Source organism: Mobula birostris, chromosome 6 (genome assembly GCF_030028105.1).
Source record: "Mobula birostris isolate sMobBir1 chromosome 6, sMobBir1.hap1, whole genome shotgun sequence".
Taxonomy (NCBI): Eukaryota; Metazoa; Chordata; class Chondrichthyes; order Myliobatiformes; family Myliobatidae; genus Mobula; species Mobula birostris.
Window position 1 is genome coordinate 88,735,232 of NC_092375.1, and position 23,668 is coordinate 88,758,899.

General features: G+C 45.9%; 1 long non-coding RNA gene across 1 annotated transcript in view; it reads left to right on the top strand.

Annotated features, from left to right (window-relative positions):
- LOC140199186 (uncharacterized) overlaps positions 1-23,668 on the top strand; it is a 56,291-nt gene that overhangs the window by 10,952 nt on the left and 21,671 nt on the right. Inside the window, exons 2-4 of the long non-coding RNA XR_011886369.1 lie at positions 8,195-8,346; positions 14,009-14,085; positions 15,382-15,426. This is a non-coding gene — a long non-coding RNA (uncharacterized lncRNA). The remainder of the gene's footprint in view (positions 1-8,194; positions 8,347-14,008; positions 14,086-15,381; positions 15,427-23,668) is intronic.

Below are 23,668 nucleotides of genomic sequence, written 5' to 3' on the forward strand. Positions count from 1 at the left end.
AGAACAGAGCAGAATTAAAAGGTTATGATTTCAGAAGAAGTGTTCGGCCAACGAGTTAAATAGAATGCAAACTGACTGTGCATTCTTGTCCAAGACGAAACACTGGACTTTGGCTTGAAGGTTAAATGCCAGTGGCTTGCAGTCGGTGAAGGGACAAAGCAGAGCCTGAAAATGTAGCTGAGCCAAGGTCAGTGGGACAGTGTTCCTCAGAAATCCTTCCCAATCCCGCCATGGTGCTTGTTGTAGTTCTCACAAAGGATGTGACGTGGATCCTGAGTGAGGAGCAACAACTAAATGGGATGAATCCAAGAAACCTTGAGGTTCTCCTAGTTCACGATGATACCGTGGATGAATGTACATTGACACCTGATGCCTTGGATACTCGTGCATGTCTTGTGAGAGCTGACAGTCAAAAGAGACCCATTGTGTACACGTCTCACCAGGGCAATGATGCACAAGTGGATAAAGTCTGGAATCAAGAAATAACATCAATATCTATCACCTTGGTAATAGGTTTAAACTCAGATCAAAAATTCAGATGGATCAGAGAAGTAAATACCATGGCTATGAGAAGAGGTCAGAGTTCATGTATCCTGTGGGGAATCACCCTCATCCTGACAGCCCAATGCCACCCCACCAAGTCTCAGATGCATAGGTGAGGCATCACCAAAAAGACTTGCTGATTACAGCTGCCAAATGTGCTACCTCTACTACCAAGAGAAACTAAGAGCTTAGTAACATCACCCACTGCAGACTCTCCTTCAAGTCACGTATCACGTATCAGATGTCCGGGGTCTAAGTCCCCGAGCTGCACTGTGGAAGTACCACCACTAAGACAGCTGGCTTGCATCACCTTCTCAAGGGCAACTAGGGATGGGCAGTGATGCCTGAAATGAATCAATTAAAAAAAAGCCAGGTGATATCGGGTCTGGATCTAGTGGCAGCATCAAGGATGGAGAGATGGGTATCCCATCATACATCTTGACCAGCACTGAGCAGAAGAACATGTGATTTCTGCCTCGTGTCTGTCATAGAGAGCCCCTTATCTGGAAGTGGAAGTAGGGACTTTTTCGCAAGCGTTGGAGATCCTGAAGCAGAACCTTGCATAGGGCATTTTGAAGGGGATTGATGAACAGAAACTGAAAGGGTATACAGATGAGAGTATAGCAGCGGAACAGAACCCTCCCACATGGGAGCACGTGAGCAACATTGCAGCAATTGAGGTCAAAAAGTCAAAATGCCTCCTGCCGCAAGGGGGAAGATGGTTTGCACTGGAGACCGAGGATTCAGTCTGAAAGCAGTCTCCAGCTTTGCCTTTTGCCTTGAATCATTGGAGCACAAGGGCAGTATTTATGGTACTTTTAGGAACAAGACGCTGGAAACTGGTCTGTTGTCACTGTCAGGGATTTGTTCACAGAGGGCATCTTGCCAAGGAGTTTATCCAGCCTCTCTTATTAGGCATTGAATTGTGAATGGAATGTCAATCCAATGCTAATTTACAAGCTCACAAAAAGTTGTGATATTCAATAGCGTTACTAATGAAACTGGACTCCTTTGAAAGGCCACTCTTTCAGAGGGAGTGGGGGGGACGGGGTTAGGTTTCTCACCTTTAGCCTGTCTGCTGAGGCTTGCAGACACTCAGGTGCATCCACACACACATAGACATGCTTATATGCACACAGACAGATGTACACAAAGATACAGACACACACATAAACACGTGTACACACACATACAAGCATACTGACACATGTTTACGGCAAGATGGTGGCAGTGGCTTCTATGGGGTCAAGAAAAGGTGCTACTATTCTACTTAAACATGCGGATAACAATCGCAAGATCCTGCTATATGTCAAACACTCAAAGGACTGTAGGTCCACGCCATCAGTGAGTTGCTCGCTGACGGAGATAACAAAGGAGCTGTGCGACGTACTGCTGCCTGAGTCAATGGAGGCTCACAGTCTAATAGCGAATGGCCATTATGGTTGCTTTTCCTGTGGTCACAAGACCACTTGGAACATTGTTCATTCAGTATGCCGCAAGTTCAATTCACTGACTTAACGGATGACAGCAGGGACAGACCGCAGGGGAGCTCCCTCTCCTCAGTCGCAGCGGGGACTAGGCCGCAGGGGAGCTCCCTCTCCTCAGTCGCAGTGGGGACTAGGCCGCAGGGGAGCTCCCTCTCCTCAGTCGTAGCGGGGACTAGGCCGCAGGGGAGCTCTCTGTCCTCAGTCGCAGTGGGGACTAGGCCGCAGGGGAGCTCTCTGTCCTCAGTCGTAGCGGGGACTAGGCCTCAGGGGAGCTCCCTGTCCTCAGTCGTAGCGGGGACTAGGCCTGAAGCCATTTTGCCTGCTTGCAGCTGCTGGAGGAAGGAGAGCGGTGGGGCGGTCCCCTCCCAGGTTTTGCTTGACAGAAGACAAGCTCCGTTGTGGTTGACTGCAGATGTTTTGGCAGCACTCAATGGACTCTGGGCTCAAGCTGCAGGGTCACTCCGCTGGGAGAGCCATCGTGCTCTACCAGGGGTAGCGCAATGCTGTTGTGGTTGACTGGAGGGTTCAATTGGACTGAAGGGCCTGGATTATTTTTATACATATGTATTCATCTGGTTGTGTTTTTGCTAATTATTCTATATGTGCCTGTGTATGTAAGGACTGGACCTCAATGCCATGGTGTTGTTTAGTGACGCCGCGGTGGGTTGACAGATGATCGCAGTGGGCTGGGGGTGTCTGGATTATACACATGCGCATTCTGTGTTGTTGTACTTTACTGACATTCTATATGGGTCTGTTGACTTGTGTGAGGACTGGATATCAACACGCGGTGTCGTGGGGGGTGGGGGGGTGTTGGGATTCATTTATCCTGTGAATGGGTTCTTGTATGTGACTGTTGGTACTGTGTTTTGCACCTGAACTCCACAATACAGGTGTCCCCTGCTTTTCCAACGTTCGTTTTATGAAACCTCGCTGTTACGAAAGACCTACATTAGTTACCTGTTTTCGCTAACAGGAGGTGTTTCCACTGTTACCAAAAAGGCAGAGCATGATAAAAGGCAGCGCATGAAAAAAACCAGCTCGCGCCCCGAGCAGCCAGGCTCCTTCCCTGGAACTGCATTCTAGCCAGCATTGCTTAAGCACGTACCTGTGAACATCTGTGCTTTATGTCGATTTATTTTAAGCATCCGTTAGCAAGATGAATTCTAAGGTATCGGAAAAGCCTAAAAGAACTCGTAAGGGTGTTATACTTAGGGTAAAACTATACATAATTAAGCGTTTTGACCGTGGTGAACGAAGTAAGGACAAAGTGAGTTTGGCTTGTGGAAGTTGACGAAGATGATGTTGAAGAGGTTTTGGCGTCCCATGACCAAGAACTGATAGGTGAAGAGCTGATGCAAGTGGAAGAGGAAAGGATAACAATCGAAACTGAACTCAATAGCGAACGGACTGAAAGCGAAGTTGTCCAGGAACTGAACGTGAAGCAACTGCATGAGATTTTCGCTGCAATTATTTCAGAAAAGTACGACTTTAATCTTGAAAGGGTACGCTGGTTTAAGGCATATTTGCAAGATGGTTTGAATGTTTACAAAGAACTGTATGATAGAAAAATGCGCGAGGCTAAGCAGTCAAGCATACTGTCGTTTTTCAAACATTCCACATCAGCCACAGCAGACGACGAACCTCGACCTTCGACATCAAGGCAGGCAGATATAGAAGAAGATGACCTGCCTGCCCTGATGGAAACAGACAACGATGAGATGACACCCCAGTGGTCCCCAACCTCCGATACTTTGCCGTGAAGAATGCAGTGGTGCAGTGGTGCAGCGGTAGCCGGGATGCACCCAGCACATCTTTAAGAAAAAAGCCGAATTAAACAAGCTAATTAATTAGGTGCCACCCGGCACATAAATGTCGGCCCAGATCAGACGCGATTGCCGATTGCATCGCCTCTGATCTGGGCTGAAATTTACGTGCTGGGAGGCACCTAATTAATTAGCTTGCTTATTTCGGCTTTTTTCTTAAAGATGTGTTGGGTGTGTCCTGGCTACAGCTGTACCCCTGCATGCTTCGCAGATCGATATCGGTCACTGCCCGGAGGGTGGGGGCCACTGCACCACCCCAACCTCTAACGACTCAGCCTAACACACCATAATCAGTGTGCTCAGCGCTGTCTTCCTAATTCCAGTAAGCGATACTACACTGTACATACATTATTTCCACTTTATATAGGCTGTGTATTTTTATGTGTTATTTGGTATGATTTGGCAACTTCATAGCTTAAAGGTTACTGGAGAGAGTGTTTCTGCCAAGAGCGCATGTGTGAGATTTTTGCCGTGGTGGACAGTGCGGCAATTATTGTAGAAAAGTATTTCTACCTTATATCGGCTGTGTATTTATCGTATCATTCCTGCTTTTACTATATGTTACTGCTACTTTAGGTTTTATATGTTATTTGGCATGATTTGGTAGGTTATTTTCTGGGTCTGCAAATGCTCACAAATTTTTCCCATATAAATAAATGGTAATTGCTTCTTCACTTTATGACATTCCGGCTTACGAACCGTTTCATAGGAACGCTCTACCTTCGGATGGCGGGGGAAACCTATAATGTTTTGTCTGGCTGTATTCATGGGTATCCGTGTCTGGTTGAGTCACAATTAAACTTGAATTGAATTCACACCAGCACATGCACACGTACACACACACACACACACACACACACACACATACACACATACACACACACACCAACATACACATGCAAACACAAACACACACATACACGCGTGCACACACACACATGCATACACACACATATGCACATGCACACACAATAACGCACACACATGCATACACACACATGTACGCACACACATGCATACACACATGCACACACACACACACACACACACACACACACACACACACACACATACACACAGAAATGTGTGCATACACACAGTTACCCAACAGCTGCTATTGGAATCAGAACAGAAACAAATTAGCTACCACTGACAGATGACATGAATTTTATTATTTGCAGTAGCAGTACAGGGCGAAGCCTATAACTCACAAACGTAAGTAACTATTGCAAAGACAAGGAGCAGTAGGGCAGTGTTGATGGGAAGCCTGGTGGCGAAGGGCAGAATCTGTCTGGAATCAGTGACTACAGCTCTCCAGGCTGATGAGCCCCCTGCCTGGTGGTGGTAATGAAAAGAGGGCATGACTCAGACAGTGAGAGTCCTTAGTGATGGGTGCCACCTATTGGAGACGGCTCGAGGTTGGGGAAGGTTGTGTCCATGGTGGAACTGCTGAAGTCTGTAACCTTTGTGATCCTGTGTACTGGAAGTTTCCCACCAGACTGTGATGCCACCACTCAGAGTGCCCAGCACTGCCCCTTGGAAGAACTTTGTGTGTATTTGGTGACACATGGAGTCTCCTCAAACCCCAACAAAATGGAGCCTCTGGAAGCACTTGATTACAGCAGATGTGAGTGGCACTGGGTAACAGTCATCGAGGCAGCTCGTCCTGCTTGTCTTGCGCACCAGGATGATCCCAAAGCTCAGAATGCTGCAGTGAGAGGTTGAAGATGTCCATGAATACTCCAGTCAGTTGGCTGGCACAGGGTTTCAATACACACCACTGGGGCCTGACACCTTGCAAGGGTTCACCCTCTTGAAAGTTGTTCTGACATTGGCCTCCGAGACAGAGATCGCAGGGTTATGGAAGTCCTGATGATTTGCACTAGTGTGGTTTAATTCTCCCTTTCAAAGCATGCATGAAATGCACTGAACACACACACTCACATGCACACTCACATACACACACACTTACTCACATACACAGAAACACTCACATACACAGACACACACACCCACACACACACACGCTCACACAATCACACACACTCACACTCACTCACACAAACCTGCACACACTCTCACACACAGACTCACATGCACACTCACACACACACTCACACACATTCACACACACTCGCGCACACACACACACACACTTACTCACATACACGCAAACACTCACATACACAGACACACACACCCACACACTCACACAATCATACACACACTCACATGTACACACACTCACACAATCATACACACACTCACATACACGCACACTCACACACAGACACACTCACACACACACAGACACACTCACACACACATGCATACAGACACACACACTCACACACACACACATGTACACACTGTCAAGTACCCCGTGATGGGAATAAAGAACCAGCAGAGATGGAAAACACTTTGGAGTCCAGTATTACTATAAACTAATAATATTTATTAGTAACTACACAATACAGTAGTATAAATGTAGATAAATCAAACTGATTAGCAATGATTATATATATATATAAGTGAGTATATCAGTAAGTGTGGAAATATATGTATGAAAAACCAAGCTTCTTTAAGTCTAGGGGTAAAAAGATACAGTCTTACGATGATGAGTAAAGTTCAGTTCAGTTCAGTTCAGTTCATGGTATTGAGTAGTGATGGAGAGAGAGAAGGAGTAGTGATGGAGAGAGAGAGAGAGGGAGAGATTTGAGTCTTCAGGTGAGCTGACGCCGTTGATCTTCTCGTTGTCCTCCGAAATCCTTTAAAAGTCACCGACTGTGACTTTAACAAAGGGGACCGGTTTTCTGTGGTGGACCTATCATCCAGGCGAGGGTGGACATGTGGACAACTCCCCACCAGTCAACCCCTTTCCTTTTCACTGCAAGAGCGACTGATCAATCCGCCTGATCGATCCTCCAAAACACTCTTTTCCTGCGGGCACAACAATGCTCATTCAGTGTCCAAAACATGTCTCTAAGGTCTATATCATCTCTCCTCCTATTTATCTCACTGTACTGGATACCAGCTGTCATTCAAATAACTCCTCCTTCCTCTCTCTGTGTAAGAAGATCACAAGCAGGTGAATGTCCTAGGGAAGTATCAACACGCTGCCGGAAAAATCATAACATCAATTGTCCATTAAATAACGCCGCCTTCTGTCACCATAGCAACTTACGAGCTGTTCGGTGCCATCTCTCTCTCCAACTCAGCAGAAATCCAAAAGTTACTTCCAGTGCCTTAAGGTGACAGTCCAAAAGTTAGTCTTCATCTCTCGCTATCTTTTAAAAACAAGTTGTTGGTAAATAACTCTCTCTCTCTCTTTTCAAAAGCACAGTTAATAGGGGTAAATGAGTACAGTTCATAGGGGTAATTCAGGACACACACACACTCACACACACTGTCTTGTACACTTACACACACACTCACACACACATGCTCACACACACACAATCATACACACTCACATATGCACAGACTCACACTCACACACACACTCTCAAATACAGACACTCACACACACAAACACTCACACACACTCATACACACATTAACACACACACTCACACACACACAGACACACACACTCACACACAAACACTCACACACACATGCTCATACACACTCACATACACACGGACTCACGCTCACACACACTCTCACATACAGACAGACACACACACACACACACACACACACACACACACACACACACACACACACACTCACGCACACTCACATTCACACATGGTGAAAGCAGAAGGGAACCAAGATGAACGCCATGACAACGTAACAGTTAGCATGACACTAGCACTGCTTGGAGAGTTCTGGAGTGCCGAATTCAATTCCGACACTGTTTGTTTTTAGTTTGTAGTAGATTTCCTCTGGGTGGTCTGGTTTCCTCTCACAGGCCGAAGACATACCAGTTGGTAGGTAAAGTGTCCCATGATTAAGACTCGGTTAACTCGGGGGTGGTGGAGGTGTTGTACAGGACTATGTGATTTGTCGGTCTGGGTTAACTCAGGGGAGGGGATGGTGTGATTTGACGGTCTGGGTTAACTCAGAGGAGGGGATGGTGTGATTTGACGGTCTGGGTTAACTCGGGGTTGTACAGGATGGTGTGACTTGTTGGTCTGGGTTAACTTGGTGGGGTGTACAGAACGGTGTGACTAGTCGGCCCAGGAGGCCTTAGTGTTGTATCTGTAAGTACGGGAAATGGGTTGGAACTGGTGATATCCAAGTTGTTCGTGTAGATCAAGTGGCCACCATTGCAGATGTACCAAGCCTGGGTGTTGGTCCAATCAATCTTGAGATGCATCTCTTTATTTACAGATTTTTACAAACTTCACAAAGGGAGTTTGTTGAACACTCACTGATCTGTAGTGCAGTTCGGATTGTGGGGAACGGGCAGGAATGAGGAACCAGACCTGTTGCGATGAAGACCACCTGCTGCATTCATTCTTTGGGAGAAGGCACAGAGAGAGGTAAAATATTATCAGGATTTCTGCAGATGAATGAGTGTGGCTGCTGGTTGGGGGAAGACATGCAGCGGGAACAGGTCTGTATGTCAGCATTACTAAGACCTGGAACAACAGGAAAAAAATTGCAGAGAAGCACAGGGGCAGTTGGAATCCATGCTGTTCCCGTAGCAACCTGTTCTATCTGGAGGAAATGAGTGAAGTTTAAAGAGAACATGGTCGGGGTGAGAATGAGTTCAGCCAAGTGGAGGAAGGGAACAGTAAGAGGGAAGTGGAGCCGATGCTGCTCAGGGCCAGGTGTGTGGGAAAAGATGCAACACAACGAGTCTTAGTCAAAGGTCACAGGAGTCAGACACCAACATTACGGGCCATCAATTCTTCTCCACATCTATTTGCTTTTAGGGATTTCATTAAAGTTTTACTCAGTTTTGGAGATTTCATTAAAGTTTTACGGGGAGTACAAACAAATCCTATCAATACTCAAGTAGCTTTCTCAACTCTTCATATCGGTGGCCGGACGATGTCCTGTAAGATGCAGGAAGAGTGTGTTTACCCAGTTACAACCAGCACCATTCCCTTCATAACTGTATGAGAAATAGACTCAGGAGTCAGCTGCTTGGAACCCTCCTTCTTGCTTCTCCATTTATTAAGTACGATTGACCTTTCACCTCCATTATCAGTCTCCCGCACTAACTCTTCATTCCTTGATTCCCTCAGTATCGAATAATCTCGCAGCACACTCGGGTAAAGAATTCAAAAGGATCAATGCCTTCCAGAGAATAATCATTCTGTTTATTCCTCCCGCATATAGCTATCATCATTGATACGGTCCTGACCAGCAGTTCCTAATGGCAGTGAGTTCTCGTCTAACCACCTTCTGAGAATAGAAGTGGTGCCTGAGAGATTCCTTCTCAGCTCTGTCCTGAATGGCCAACCACTTACTTTGAGGGTTCTGGATACATCACACAAGGAATCATCAACTGCATATCCAGCTCCAAAGAATTATGTATATTCCAAGAAGATCACCTTCCATCCTTCTAAACTCCAGAGAAATAGGACCAGCTGAGAATCTCTCCTCATATGGTGAACTCTTCAATCAATCCATTGCTGCATGCCCTCGATCAAGGATAGTCTTGCTAAGTGAAAGAAACCATCCCTGGACACAATATTTTCAGTGTGGTTTCACCAGGGTCCCATATGATTTGAACAAAACACCTCTGCTCTTGTACTCAAAGCCCTCTTGCAATGAAGGTTTCCTCTTCCAAATGTTTGTGTGTACTTTATTTGTATTCTGGCACTAGAATGGAAGGTGTAAAGCACCTGGCATGCAGCTACCTGTCCTCAGGTTTCCCTCGGGAGTTGTTTGTGAACTTTCCCAACAACTGAAAGAAAAACATGGAAACAGTAATCCGAGCACGAGGAGCAGGTAGCAGGGCTTATACTGCGGGAAGGTGAAGTGAGAGAGCTATAATGCTGCTGGTTTATTACCGACAATAAAGGACAGGTTATTGCCACTTCTCCTCTTCACAAGTTTCACATTTGCAGACCGCATGAGCAGACTAGTGCACGCTGCGGGGTTTGACACACGGTCAACATGCAGCATTTCCTCTGATACACACTAGACTAACTTGACATCACAAGGAAATATTCCGGAATATTAGTAAAGCTAAAATAGTCCAGATTTTTTAACTTTCTGATTAAGGCGAGCCACCAGCATGGAGGGCTTCTGTGAGCAGAGGGCTGGCTTAAGGGTACCGAACCTATACTTGAGTCTGTCAGCGTGGAACTGCCAGGTGCTTCCACCTGAGACGGCAGCTGGGGCTGTTGCAGGGCTTTCGTTGCTGTTTCTGTCCCTGGTGTGCCTTCCCTACTTCCACCCCGATCCCAAATTTGACAGACAGCACACTTTGTTGTTTGATGGCGTGTGAAGAATTTATTGAGAGCCTTCTCATTATATTGGAGCGGCCCCACCCTCGGATTAAGGCATTAGATGACATCATGTTTCTTTGTGGACTTGTTTTTACTGAAGGAGGGCGTGTCCGCAGTTCACTGAGCAATTTCAATACCAGCCAGAAGGAATCAGCCCACTTTGATTCATTTTTGTTCAGGACAAGGCCAGGACAGCATCTATTACCCAGATCTGACTGTCCTTGATAAGAGCCATTTCAGGCTGAAAGACCCTCATTATCAACACCTCCAGAACCCCAGTTCCATTCGCAGTTCCATTTCAGGCTGCACATCACCATGGTCTCATTCAACCAACCCAGTCCCCGGCCAGTGCAGGAGTCTTCTTTGTCCAAAGGAAAGCTGTGATCTTGGTCCCTGGATTGATGACTGTGGACTCAACCAAATCACCATTAAGAACAATTATCCTCTCCCCTTGATGGACTCCAAGTGGCCCGAAATCTTTACCAAACAGGATCTACAGAGCAAGTACGACCTGATCTGCCTTAGTCAGGGTGGAAGACAGTGTTCGGAACACCTACCAGCCACTATAATACTTGGTGATGCCTTTTGGACTTTCCGCCAGTTCAGCCGTTTTCTAAGCCTTCATCGATGACATCCGCTGAGACATGTTACACAGGTCTGTGTTTGTCTACCTCAACAACATCCTCATCTTCTCCACGGACTCAGAAGACCACATCTGTCATGTCTGTTTAGCCCTTCAGTGTCTCTTCAAAAACCAACTGTACTGCAAGTTAGAAAAATGCCAGTTCCACACCCCAGTCATTTCTATCCTGGGTCACGTCCTTTCACCCCAAGGCATAATAACCAGGGACAGAGAGAAAGGTGCACTGTCATTGAATGGCCCCGAATGCACTCCTCAAACAGCTACAGTGCTTCTTGGGGTTCTCCAGCTTCCACTGCCATCTAATCAGAGACTACAGCCAAATGGCCTCTCCTCTCTCCTACCTCACAGATAATCTGATCTGCTCCCGTGGATCACGCTTTCAAGGAGCTCAATAGATGTTTCACCACTCTCACACTCTCCGTCATCCAAACTCCTCTGGATCATTTGTGGTAGATAAGGATGCCTATCATTCCATCCTTATCCTGATCACCTGGAGACTTGAGAACCAGGTTTGTCAGGCCCTACAGCACAAGCCTGCTCCGGCCAATACACTTGACAATGGCATGTGCCTGCGGTGGCTGTGCACTCTGAGGCACTCCTGTGGGTCCACTCCTCGCCCCTCTCTGACCATCCAGGTGTACCATGGAGTCTGGATCTTCTCCAATGCCAGTTCTGGTCGCCCACCACGACCACAGATGCATGTCAATTTGTTACTGCTTTCTGGCAATGGGCCCAATCCAATTCCTCCAACCAGCACCCCTCTGGGCTGCTGTGGCCCCTACTGATCCCTCAAAACCCGTGGTCCCACATCACCATGGATTTCATCGTGGGTTTGTTACCTTCCGATGGGGCTACGGTGATCATGACAGCGGTGGGCCAGTTCATTGGTCTCCCGAAATCAGCCTCTGAGACGGCGGACCTGGTTCTCCAACATGTAGTATGCCCCCACTGTTTCCCTCAGGACACTGTGTCAGATCACGGACCACAATTTGTCTCCTGCTTCTGGTGAGTCCTTGGCTCCTCACCTGCACCTCTTAGTTTGTCCTCTAGCTAACATTGCAGACCAAAAGTCAGCTAGAAAGAATGAATCAGCAAGTGGAGAAGGTTCTGAGATGCTTCGCTGCCTCTAACCATTCCACACAGAAGAAGTATCTTCTCTACGTCAAACTGTCCCTCAGTCTGTCTACACACCTCTTCTGCCATGGGTATATCACCCTTTGAAGTGCTTCATGGTTACCACCTCCCCTTGTTCCCCACAGAGAAGCCAACAGCGGAGGCCCTATCTACCACAGCCCAAGCTAACTGCTGCCGGAGTGCTTGGAAAGGGGCACAGAGGGCATCCTAGCTGCCAACTGCTCCTACTGCCATCAGCACCCAGACAGAGTATTGTGGCCTGGGGACCACGTCTGGCCGTCCACCTGAGATCTGCCCCTGGCACCGACTTCCACAAGTTCTTGCCCCTGTTCATCCATCCCTTTAAGATTACCCATCTCATCAACCCAGTCACTTACCATCTGCAGCTGCCACTGTCCCTCAGGATCACACCTTCCTTCCATACGTCCTGCCTCAAGCCAGTTGTCCACGGACCACTCAACCCGCCTGAGGCTGAACCTCCAGAACCTGGGATGGTGGAAGGTGATTCAGTGTACACTGTTCATCAGTTGATGGATTCTCCTCATCGTGGATGAGGTGTGCAGTACCTAGTTGACTGGGAAGGCCCAGACTCCTTCTGAGGTGGAGTTGCACACTGCACGGTTGCTGGGAATATTCTCTATGCCATTCAGGAATAATGCCACAGTTCTCCAGGGATTTTAGCTCAGTGTCTGATTCCCATATTTTTTTTTCTTCCCATCTGATTTTTCTGGGATCTCTGTGATTTCACTGGTTCTGAAGACAAATTTAAATCTATGGGGATGTTGCCAGGACACGAAGACCTGAGTGGTAGGGAGAGGTTGAGCAGGCTAGAGCTCTATTCCGCAGAGAAAGAGGAGTGACATTATAGAGGGGCATAGATAGGATGAACGCTCACAATCTTTTCCCCAAAGATAGGGAATCAGGAACTAGAGGGCAAAGGGTTAAGGTGAGAGAAAAGGGAGATATTTAATAGGAGCCTCAAGAGCAATCTTTCCACCCAGGGAGTGGCCAGAATTGTCAGGCCTGCACATACAGGCTCCTCACAGTCTCAATCCAGTTAACAGGAGCCACCTGTTACTCATTTCTAACTCCTCACCTGCAGCCTATTTAAACCCAGCTCCCATCCACAGTCCCCGTTCACCCATCGAACCAGCCAGCCTCAATCAGTCACTCCTAGCCTTCAGTTACATCATTGCCTGTGAGATCAGTATCTGTTCTCTCTTGCTTTGTGGCCTCCCATGGCTTGTTATTTTACAGTTCATCATTAAAGTCATCACTCACTGCTGAATTGTCTTGGCTGCTCTGCTTTGGGGTCTAGCCTCCACTATATTTCCTGACAAGAATGTGGAATGAGCTGTCAGAGGAAGTGGCTGAGACCCATACAATAACAGTAACTTAGCTGGCCACTTGAATAGGAAAGGTTGGACAGACATGGGGAAAATGGGGCTAGGTTAGATGGGCATCTTGTTTGGCATAGACTGGCACGTATTTCCTTTATTACTCTAAGTAAGAGTTGGCCAAATACTCTGGGACCGGAGTACTGTTGGTCTGGTTTTACAACAAGCTCTCTTTTTCATTTATCCAGCTTCTATTTCATCTCAAGACAGCACAGGGTAACAATCTGATTGGTTGACCAGATACACAAGAGATTCTGCAGAAGCTGGAAATCCAGAGAACACACACAAGATGCTGAGGAACTCAGCAGTTAAGGCAGCATCCATGGAAATGAATAAACAGTCAACGTTTCAGCTGAGACACAGTTGACATTTTAGGCAGATTCCCTTCTTTAGGATTGGAAAGGAAGGGGGGATGCTGCCTGACCTGTTCAGTGCCTCCAGCATCTTGTGTGTGTTGATTAGATGATCAGCCTGCCTACGTCCTGTCACCGCAGGTTCCTTATAATGACACTGTATTCAAAGGCAACACATGCTCTCACTCTAATCACTCAATCCTTCATTGCAGCTTGACCCCACGTGTGGCATCTGATGGAGATGTGCCATCATCTGCACTGAACGGCACACAGTGACCTCTAAAATCAGGTGTGTTTTTCTTGCCTCTGCTGATAATGCATATTTAAGTGACGCTCTGCAATTGATTACTCAATGGGAAAAATTATGTAATTGGAATAATTTAACTATACTTGAATCTGAATTTGAGTAATGACAGGTTAGAAAACTGTCCGTGTCTGCAAACTGCACAAAAATCTCCTTTAAAATATTGTACACGTATCCTTGAAGGATTACAGTATTTACCAAACAGTCCATCACACAGCTGGACAAAGAACCTGATAAATGTGCACAAACAAGGCTGTCTATACACAAGCAAATGTTACATTCTAAAGTAGCTGATGCAGCAAAGCACTGTCACAGCCGCTGTTTTGGAAATTGCAAAGTCTCTTTGCTTGCAAGAGACTTCCTGGAACTGCTTACTGGCTGGATCTCATCCAAGTGTCCGACAGGCATGTACAGTGCAAATCCAATGGATTTATCTTGGCAAAACAGTGTGGAGGTTATGAAGCTGGGCTTGTGCAGTAGACGTGGAAAGCGGGGCAGCTGTTGGGTCTTTACAAGTGAACTGACGAGCCCCAGCACAGTAGATAAAGAAGCTGGCTCAGCCTTTGTAACTGGTGTGGGCTGCTGTACGTATCTCTCAGGGGGCAGCTGAACATATTTCCACTAATCCCCTGTCTACTTTCTCAGTGCACCACCCTGCTAACTTTGATGTCGTAAATATTCATTACATTTAAATATACTATGGTATTCGGCGTGCATTGGTTCATCGTCATTCACTCTTCTCCCCACTCTCCAAAACACTGCACTTCAGAACCCAATCCTGGCATCATCAGCAAATGTCCATCAAGCCCTGCACCACTCCTTGGGACCTCCAACCACCCCAGACCCCCATCCCAACCTTTCTCCGAGCCCATGTTCCCAATCCTTTGATTCCTTCACAAAACTATCCTGTGTGTGGCATCAATTTCTGATAAGCTTTAAGTGAAGTATCCTGACAGCTATTGGAAATCATTCAAATGGTTACTTCCAGAACCACTTGCACTGCGTTTGGCCAGCATTACGTCGTCTAGAAGTTCACCCCCAACTAAATGTGCTGTTTTTCTGTGCGACTGCATTAGCCTGCAAAATTTTGTTCCACTGAGGTCAATGGAATGAATTTTAGAAGCAGAACCCAAGACAGAACATATAGTTATTTGGAGAATTTATTTCTGCTTCATGATGTAAAGGAGTAGAATAAATCTGTAGGGACATACTTTAATAAATCTGGTTCGGTTGTCCCTGATTAACTCATGAATTTTCTAAAGCTCTCTCGTTACACTACAGATTCTACTGTTGGTTCACAACTGGATTTGGATTAACAGATTACAGGTACATGGTTTATCCTTCTCTACATTGATAATGACATTTCTGAGTTCCTCATGTAATTTGATTAAATTAAGCTGTATCAGTTTGCTTTCCGACTTCAATTAACTACAGATCAGGGTCTGGAAACTGAGCTAGTGCTAAGAGCAGAAACAGGACACTCAGCTCCTCTGACTGGCGTTGTTATACAACACAATCAGGGCTGGTTGGCCTCAGCTCCGCATTCCTGCTATTTCCCACAACCCTGGGTTCCCCTGCACAATATTTCTTTGCTTTGCTTTGAGTATACTCAATGACTCTAACTCCATAGCTCTCTGGAATAGAGAACTTGGAAAAAGACACATCATCTGAGAGAGGAAATTCCTCCTAATCTCAGTCTGAAATGAAGTCTTCCTTTTCTCGGAATCTATGTCTCCTTGTCCAGAAGAAGCATTTTATCAATATTGACCTTGTCAAATCCCAACCCTACAGAATCTTACCTGTTTCAATCAGATCAACCTTCACTGTTCTGAGCTCTAATGAACGTGAGCCCAACCTCCTGAACAATCCCTCCTCAGGAACCCCACGAACTCCAAGAACAGCCCTTCCTGAGGGCAGAACTACAGCTAACATGCTAGGTGTAGTCTTATGGGTGCCCTGTCTAGTTGCAGCAACACTTCCCTTATCCTTGCTTTTAGTTCCCACCCCCCAGCAGCTTTTCCTTCCAGACTTCATTGCTGCACCACCATTCTAACTTTGCATTTCAAGTATAGCTGGGGCCCCCCAGTACCGCAGCTTCCTGCTTTTCCATTCTTCCTGCCAAAGCTCACCAGTCACAGTTCCCCAACATGGCACGTCATCTGATAGAACTTTGCCAACTGGCTCAACCTCTTTGCAGACTCTGAATTCCTCAAAACTTCCTCTCCCACCTATCGTTGTACCATCATTACATTTGGCTGCCATATACTCAGTCCCTCCATCCTGCTGAGGAATATTCATTGTTAAAGCTTATTTATCTTAGAGATACAGTGTGGAATAGGTTGTACTGGTCCTTTGAGCCATGCCGCCCAACAACTCCTGATTTACCCCGAGCCTTATCACAGGACAATTTACAATGACCAATTAACCTACCAACCTGTACGTCTTTGGACTGTCTTTGAAGGAAACCTGAGCACCCGGAGGAAACCCATTCATTGCACGGGAAGAAAGTAGAAACTCCTTACAGAGGACACCAGGATAGAACTCTGAACTCTGGTGCCCCAAGCTGTAATAGTGTCACGCTAACGGCTGGGCTATTATGCCACATAATCATGCCTCTGTACTGATTACTCAGCAGCCCACTGGTACACATGGCCAATCTCAAAACAGCCTATTTATTTGCTCTCTGTTTTCTGTTTGTTAATCAGTCCCCTATCCTTGTCTGCTCCATTGGCCTTAAATTGTCTAATAACAATTTAAATGATACCTTATCAAGTGCTATTTTGGAAATCCAAATACACAACATCTACCAGTCCCCCTTTGTCCACCCTCAGACAAGTTTATCAAGTATGATCTCCCCTACACAAAATCACATTTGCTTTGCTTAATAATATGAAGATTTTCTGAGCATTTTGCTGCTGCTCCCTTGCTGAAGGATTCCAGCAGCTCCCAATTGCAAAAGAGCCGACTGACTGGACTATAGTTTCTTGGTTTCAGTCTCTCTCTTTTCCTGAACGGGGCACTATGTCTGAAGTGTTCCATATGGCTGCGGCTTTTCCAGAATCTGAGGAATTTTGGAAAATGACAAATAATGCTAATGTTAATTTGTGCTGTTTCATTTGAACTCTTCTACTAACCCTTCCATGACAACTTGTGACACTTCTTCCAAATCGTGCTTTAATATGCCCTGGGCTAGCCACAAGCTGAGGCAAAGGGATTCCCTGTTTCCTATCAGAGTGGCCCCCAGCCTTCTCAATGTGATATTTCTGTTGTTATATTGCCTGTCACTGATTTCTTTACGTTATTATTCACTCCATTCACATTTAACTTTACTCCTCCTTGTTATTGTTTTTTCTAACTTCTGTCTTGCCAACCTATAAATCAGTTGCATGTTAATTTGTTTATAATGGAACTTCATTGCTGCTGGGAAAATTAGGATGACTCCATAGAAGCTCAGATCAAAAACAAAATCTGAAAATGCATCCTCTATCTACAATCTTGTTTTATTTTCAAGTTCAGATCAAATGTACGGATGGGTTTTGGGGTGCAAGTTCAGAGCTCCCAGACAGTGGCAAAGCAAGTAGTCAGGGTAGTAAGGATGGCGTCTGGCATGCTAGTCTTCATTGGTCAGGGCACTGAGATATAACAGTCATGTTGCAGCTATATAAAACATCGGTTAGGCCACTGATGAAGCATTCTGTGCACTTCTGGTTGCCACACTGGATCCGGAAAGGATGTGGGGCCTTTGGAGATGGTGCAGAAGCGGACATTAGCAATAAGCAGAGACTGAATAAATTTAGATTATGTTCTCTGGAGCACTGGAGGCTGAGGGATGACTTTGATGGAAATTTATGAAAATATGTGAGGCATAGATAGGGGAGGTGGTCAAAGCCCTTTTTTTCCACGGTGGAAATGTCAGATGCCAGAGGGTAGAGGTTAAAGTTGAGAGGATGAAAGTTTAAAGGAGGTCTGCTAGGCAAGTTTTTCTTTACACACAGAGTGTTAGGTGCCTGGAATGAGGGGAGCAGGTGGAAGTAGATATTATGGCAAAGTTTAAGAGAGTTTTAGACAGTTACCTGTACAGTGAGGAAGTAGAGGGAGATGGGTCATGTGCAGGTAGATCTGATTTGTTACACAGACATCTTGTGAACACACACAATCTCTGTGAATGAAGGGCTGGTTCCCTTGCTGTACTGTGCTATATTCTATGTTCCAAAGTCATCAGTAAAGTGGAGACCACTGATTTAGGTTGTCATTAATCATGGGTGTAGCAGTTAGCGTAACATTATAAATGTGACGTGGGTTCAGTTCCCACTGCTGTCTGTAAGAGGTTTGTATGTTCTCCCTGTGACCGTGCTCACCCATCTCCCCACAGTCACTGGAAGAGATTCAGTATGTGATTGCCTGGCAGATGAATCAGTTAGGAACAATATGTCGTGCAAATATATTCCATGAATTGTTGATACATGGGATGTGGCAGAAAAAAAATTTCCAAATAAGGACTAAAAGACAAAAAGCTTCAAACAATTTCCATTTATCTGGTGTTGGAATCTGAACACAATTTTAGCTTTTGCTCCTTTTCAATGTGCTTTGCGAAAAGACAAAAAAAAATTCTCATGCTCATTATGTGCTTCAGAGACAGGAAACTCAGCACAGTATAATCAGATGTAGCAGCAGAGGTCTTAGGAAGCCCTAAAAATAGACTGTGTGTGAGTCAGTGCAACCACTCAATTTCACCTGGCCCCTTGATGGGCCCCCACACAGTCTCCTTACACTGCTGGGCTCTGATCTTCCCCAACCTTGCTGATAAAACAGGACTCACAAACAGGCAATTTTCCTTAATTACTTCTGTACTGTACGGTGGATGTGCACTTGCAATTATGGATTAAAGTAGACCAAACATTAATATAGGTTATCACCACATGCCTGGTTACAATGTGCTGTTTTTAGGAAGCTTTGGGAATAAGAGTTGGCTTCGTGAATTGCAATAAAAGGGTTAGACTAAACACTCCTGAGAACACAAAAGCAGATCATCACCGATAGAGGCCACATTAACACGAAGCTTTCTCACATATATTAAATGATTCATGGGTCTACTCAGATTTAATCTTCCCTATTTGGCCATACTGTCATTATGATGATAGTGCCCTTTATAAAAATCTGCGGACCCAAAACATGCTTCAACTGTGCCGGGAAGTTGCTTTTACTGAACACTTTGATGCCGTGATGAGTTTCTACTCTGACTGCCTCTGCAGTGAACTTCTAGCTTTAGTCTCATCCAGAAACAAACATGAAAAAAGTAAACAGAGAAAAGGCCAATGGTTCACCAGTGGAAAATGGGAACGCTGCCAGGAGTGCTCCTCATGTCTCTACTCCCAGAGGAAACCTACATTTACCATACTTAGCCTGTGTCTGCAGGGGAAACTGACTATAAGCTCCAACTACTTACTAAAGATTGCTCTTTCCTTCGGGTGAAAATTCACAACCTTGAAGCAGCTGGTGGATTTCCTCCAGATTATCACTTTTTCATCATAGAGTCACACAGTATGACAGTATTATGGTCCATCTCATCCAAAATTCCCATCTAAGCAAGTCCCATTTGCCTGTATTTGGCTATATCCCTCTAAACCCTGTCCTATCCATGTATCTGCCCAAGTGAAACGGTGTCCTGGGGGACTGGTTTTGTGTCTTTTATCACTCACTGCCCCTCATTAGTTGTCCCCTGCGTTCAGTAGTTTGCTGAGACACTGGCGAATGGGATTAGCATTGAAAGGCATAGACATGATGAGTTGAATGGGATGCTTTGGCGCTGTGGAGTCAGAGAGCAAGGCAGGTCCTTCTCCACAACGGACCCGTGCTGGCTGCGTGCAGTTCTATGACTCTATTTTGGAGGGCAGCTGGTGGATTCCAGATCAATTACAGCCACGTTTGGTAAGGATGATAAATTTCCATTACTACAGTCCTAGTGAAAGAGACAGCATTTAAATGGCAATGTGGTGGGTTCATAGTCACCATTACTGATAGCAGCTTATCAATCCCAGATTTATTTATCAAGTTTAATAGCTGTCTTGGTGGGATTTCAACCCACAGATCAATAGTCCTGGCCATTATGTAATACCTGTTGTCACACTCTCGCAAACAAATGCAGTTGCCAACTGCCTGATGTTGTTGGGTCTCTTCCATTATCAATAAGCAATAAACAGCCAGGGGGTAAACTGCAAACTTGTTTTGTAGCTGGTGAAGCAGAATTGAAGCTTCAGTCACCCTGGTAAAGAAGAAAACATGACAGCTAGATTGTACACAGTAAGTTTCCACCATTAGTAGACAGCCTAGTGCAGTTGTTAAACCTGTTCCCACTGCACCATAGATATTCCCTTTGTCCTGTCATTCGCTCCTGCCACCTTCTCTGTCAGTTAAAATCACCTTGTTTATCTCTCTCTTCTAGTCCTGAAGGAGGGCTCCGATCTGAAACCTTACCTCTTAGACGCTGCCTGAGCCGCTGAGTGTTCCCCATGCCCCCTACTTTTATTTCAGATCTTCAGCATCTGCAGATTTTTTAAAATTTTCAGTACAGTTGGTGATACTGAACTATCAGTCACGGCCTTTGACTAACAAGCTGGAACTGTGAGTACAAAATCCACCAAATCTAAGGACCAAAACAAACTAGCCAAGCTATATGCAATTATCTTCATATCCAACAACCATCACAACCTGTTTGATTCATTCTGTCTGGTACCATCAACTGGCTGAGCACACGACATATATAAGAGCATCCTCCTGCTCCTCGATTCATTCCTCTGCTTTGCTCAGTACGCAGTATGTGTGTGAGGATGTCCACCCCACTGAGGGAATGACTTATCCACAGATTCACAAGGATAGTGAAGGGGGAACAATAATTATTGTGTCCGGGAGCCCTCTGATTAAAAAGAGCCGATAAAGAGTTTGGGTTTTGGGAACATTGAATAAAAGTTGAATATTGACCAGGCTACTCTGACAAAAAGAGTTCTTTTTCCAGAAGTCCCAATAATAAGTCAGAGGCAGGACTGCCCGAAAGACAACAGTGAGCATTTCCTCATTACTGCTGAGATATCACCTGGGATCACACGGGCTAATCTTGGGAGCTGGACTTCGATATTTCAGAGAGTTCTACCAAGTTTCACGCAACAGATCCACACAGCTTTGACATTCTCCTCTGCGGTTCTTTCAAATGGAATGAGACACACCTATATTAATCGGACTGTCTATTTCAATCAAATCAAATCAAGTTTAATTATCATTCAACCATACATAAACACAGTGAACGAGACAGTGTTCCTCTGGGGCCAAGGTGCAAAACATTCAAAATAGTGAGTAACATTCAAAACAGTGAGTAACATAATTCAAAGTACTGAGCCAAGAAGCATATTCACTCAAAAAAAACGTATATATAATCCAAGACCCTGAGCCAATAATGTCCGGCAATTGATGTTCAGTCTCCCGGCACTATGCAGACACACACAATCCAGCCTGTCATTCCACTGCTCAAACACAGGAGGGTAGCACTGATGGGAGAGGCCAGGCCCAGCCGAGAGCGGTTGTGATGCTGTAATGTTGGTCTGCAGCAGCAGGCAAGCCCAAGGTTTGAGGCCTAGTCTTGGCTCCAGTCGAGGCCACACAGCTTCCATGTCATCTGTCGAGCCACCAGACAAGAATAACAAACCTGTGGTACTTACATTACTGCTGTCCAACAGAGTCTTGTGATCACAAGTGAAATATCTGAGACAATCTGCCACATTTATACTACACTCCAGCCTTGTGTACCAACTTCAATGAAGCAGGCAGCAACATGGTCTGCAGCCAGTTCAGCTCCTCTGAACCTAAATCAGCTGCTCTAACATCTCGATGGGCTCCTCTGATAGCCTGGCCAACTCCTTTCCCAACATCCCAAACAGCTCCTTTCCCACCATCCTGACCTCCCAACCTCCTGACCTGCACCTTTCCCGACATCCCAACCCAACCTGTTCCTATCCCAATATCTTAACCAGCTCCTTTTCTAACCTCCCGACCTGCCAACCAGCTCCTTTCCCAACATCCCGACCTCCCTACCTGTTCCTTTCCCAACATCCCAACCTCCCAACCAGACCCTTTCCCAACATCCCGACATCCCGACATCTCGACCAGCTCCTTTCCCAACATCCCAACCAGCTCCTTTCCCGACATCCCAACATCCCGACATCCCGCCCTGCTCCTTTTCCAACATCCCAACATCCCAACCTGCTCCTTTCTCGACCTCCCGACCTGCACCTTTCCTGACATCCTGACATCTTGACCAGCTCCTTTCCCAACATCCCAACCAGCTCCTTTCCCTGCATCCCAACATCCCATCCAGCTCCTTTCCCGACGTCCCAACAGCCCGACCTCCCAACCTGCTCCTGTTCCCAACATCCCAACATCCCGACCTCCCGACCAGCTCCTTTCCCAACCTCCCGAACTGCTCCTATCCCGACATCCTGACCGGCTCCATCCCAACATCCCGACATCCCGACCGGCTCCTTCCCCAGTATCCTGGCAGGATCTTTGTCTGACAAAACCTCGGCTGGCTCCACAGCTGGCATCAGTCCGGCTGCTCCGATCCACAAGCAGCTCACTGATGGAGTAGCCCTACAGTACCTGAAGCTCATGGAGCAGAATTGTACTTGGATCGTAAAAACCAAATTTTACAAAGAAAGGTACACCTTTGATTGGCTCCCGAGAAGCCGCTGTGTTCACACGAGCGGCCATCTTACTGAAGAATGATGTGAGTGGCCAGCAGGAACAAAGACATTTCCATTATTACTGACAGCTTGCCAAAGTTTGAAAAAGCCACTGATGAAAGAGAAACAGTTGTGTATGATCAGTGGATGCCTCACAATACACAATATGCAATCTAGTGGAGCCACATCCGCAGAGATTTAGGTTCAATCCTGGCGTTTGGTGCTGTCTCCATAGAGTTTGTGAGTTTTCTCTGTGACTGTGTGGGTTTCCCTCAGACGCTCTCATGTCCCAAATACACATGGGTTGTGAGGTTGGTCGGCTGTTGTAAGTTGCTGCTGGAGTTGGTGGATGGTGGAGTCCGTGGGGAAGTTGATGGGAAGATAGGAGAGAATAGGTTGCAGGGAAGAAGGGATTGTGAAGACGTTTTGACAACTGGCAGAGGTTTTATGCTCCAAACAAACTAACTTATAAGAAATATGACGACATTAACTTCAGTCTAAAACTTAGTTGTCAATGGGTAACTTCACACTTTGTCTAGATTTTGGACACTTGTGAGGGAGTGCAGTTATTTGAACAGACAGGGTAATCAGCTGAACTCATCAGATGATTATGAGCTGAAATGGAAAGTGAGCGACAAGAGCAATCACAGCAGTGACTTGATTGTTTTCATACGTGCTCAGCAGGTGTTAGTAGGAAACAGCAGATGGAATCTGGAAAAGCAAAGGAAGCAATACACCAGGACAGTGAAGCTCTGTTGCGTTTGTTCTGGAAGTGCTTCATTTTAATGGACTTATTCACTTCCCATTTGAAAATCACTACTAAATCTATTTCCACTGTC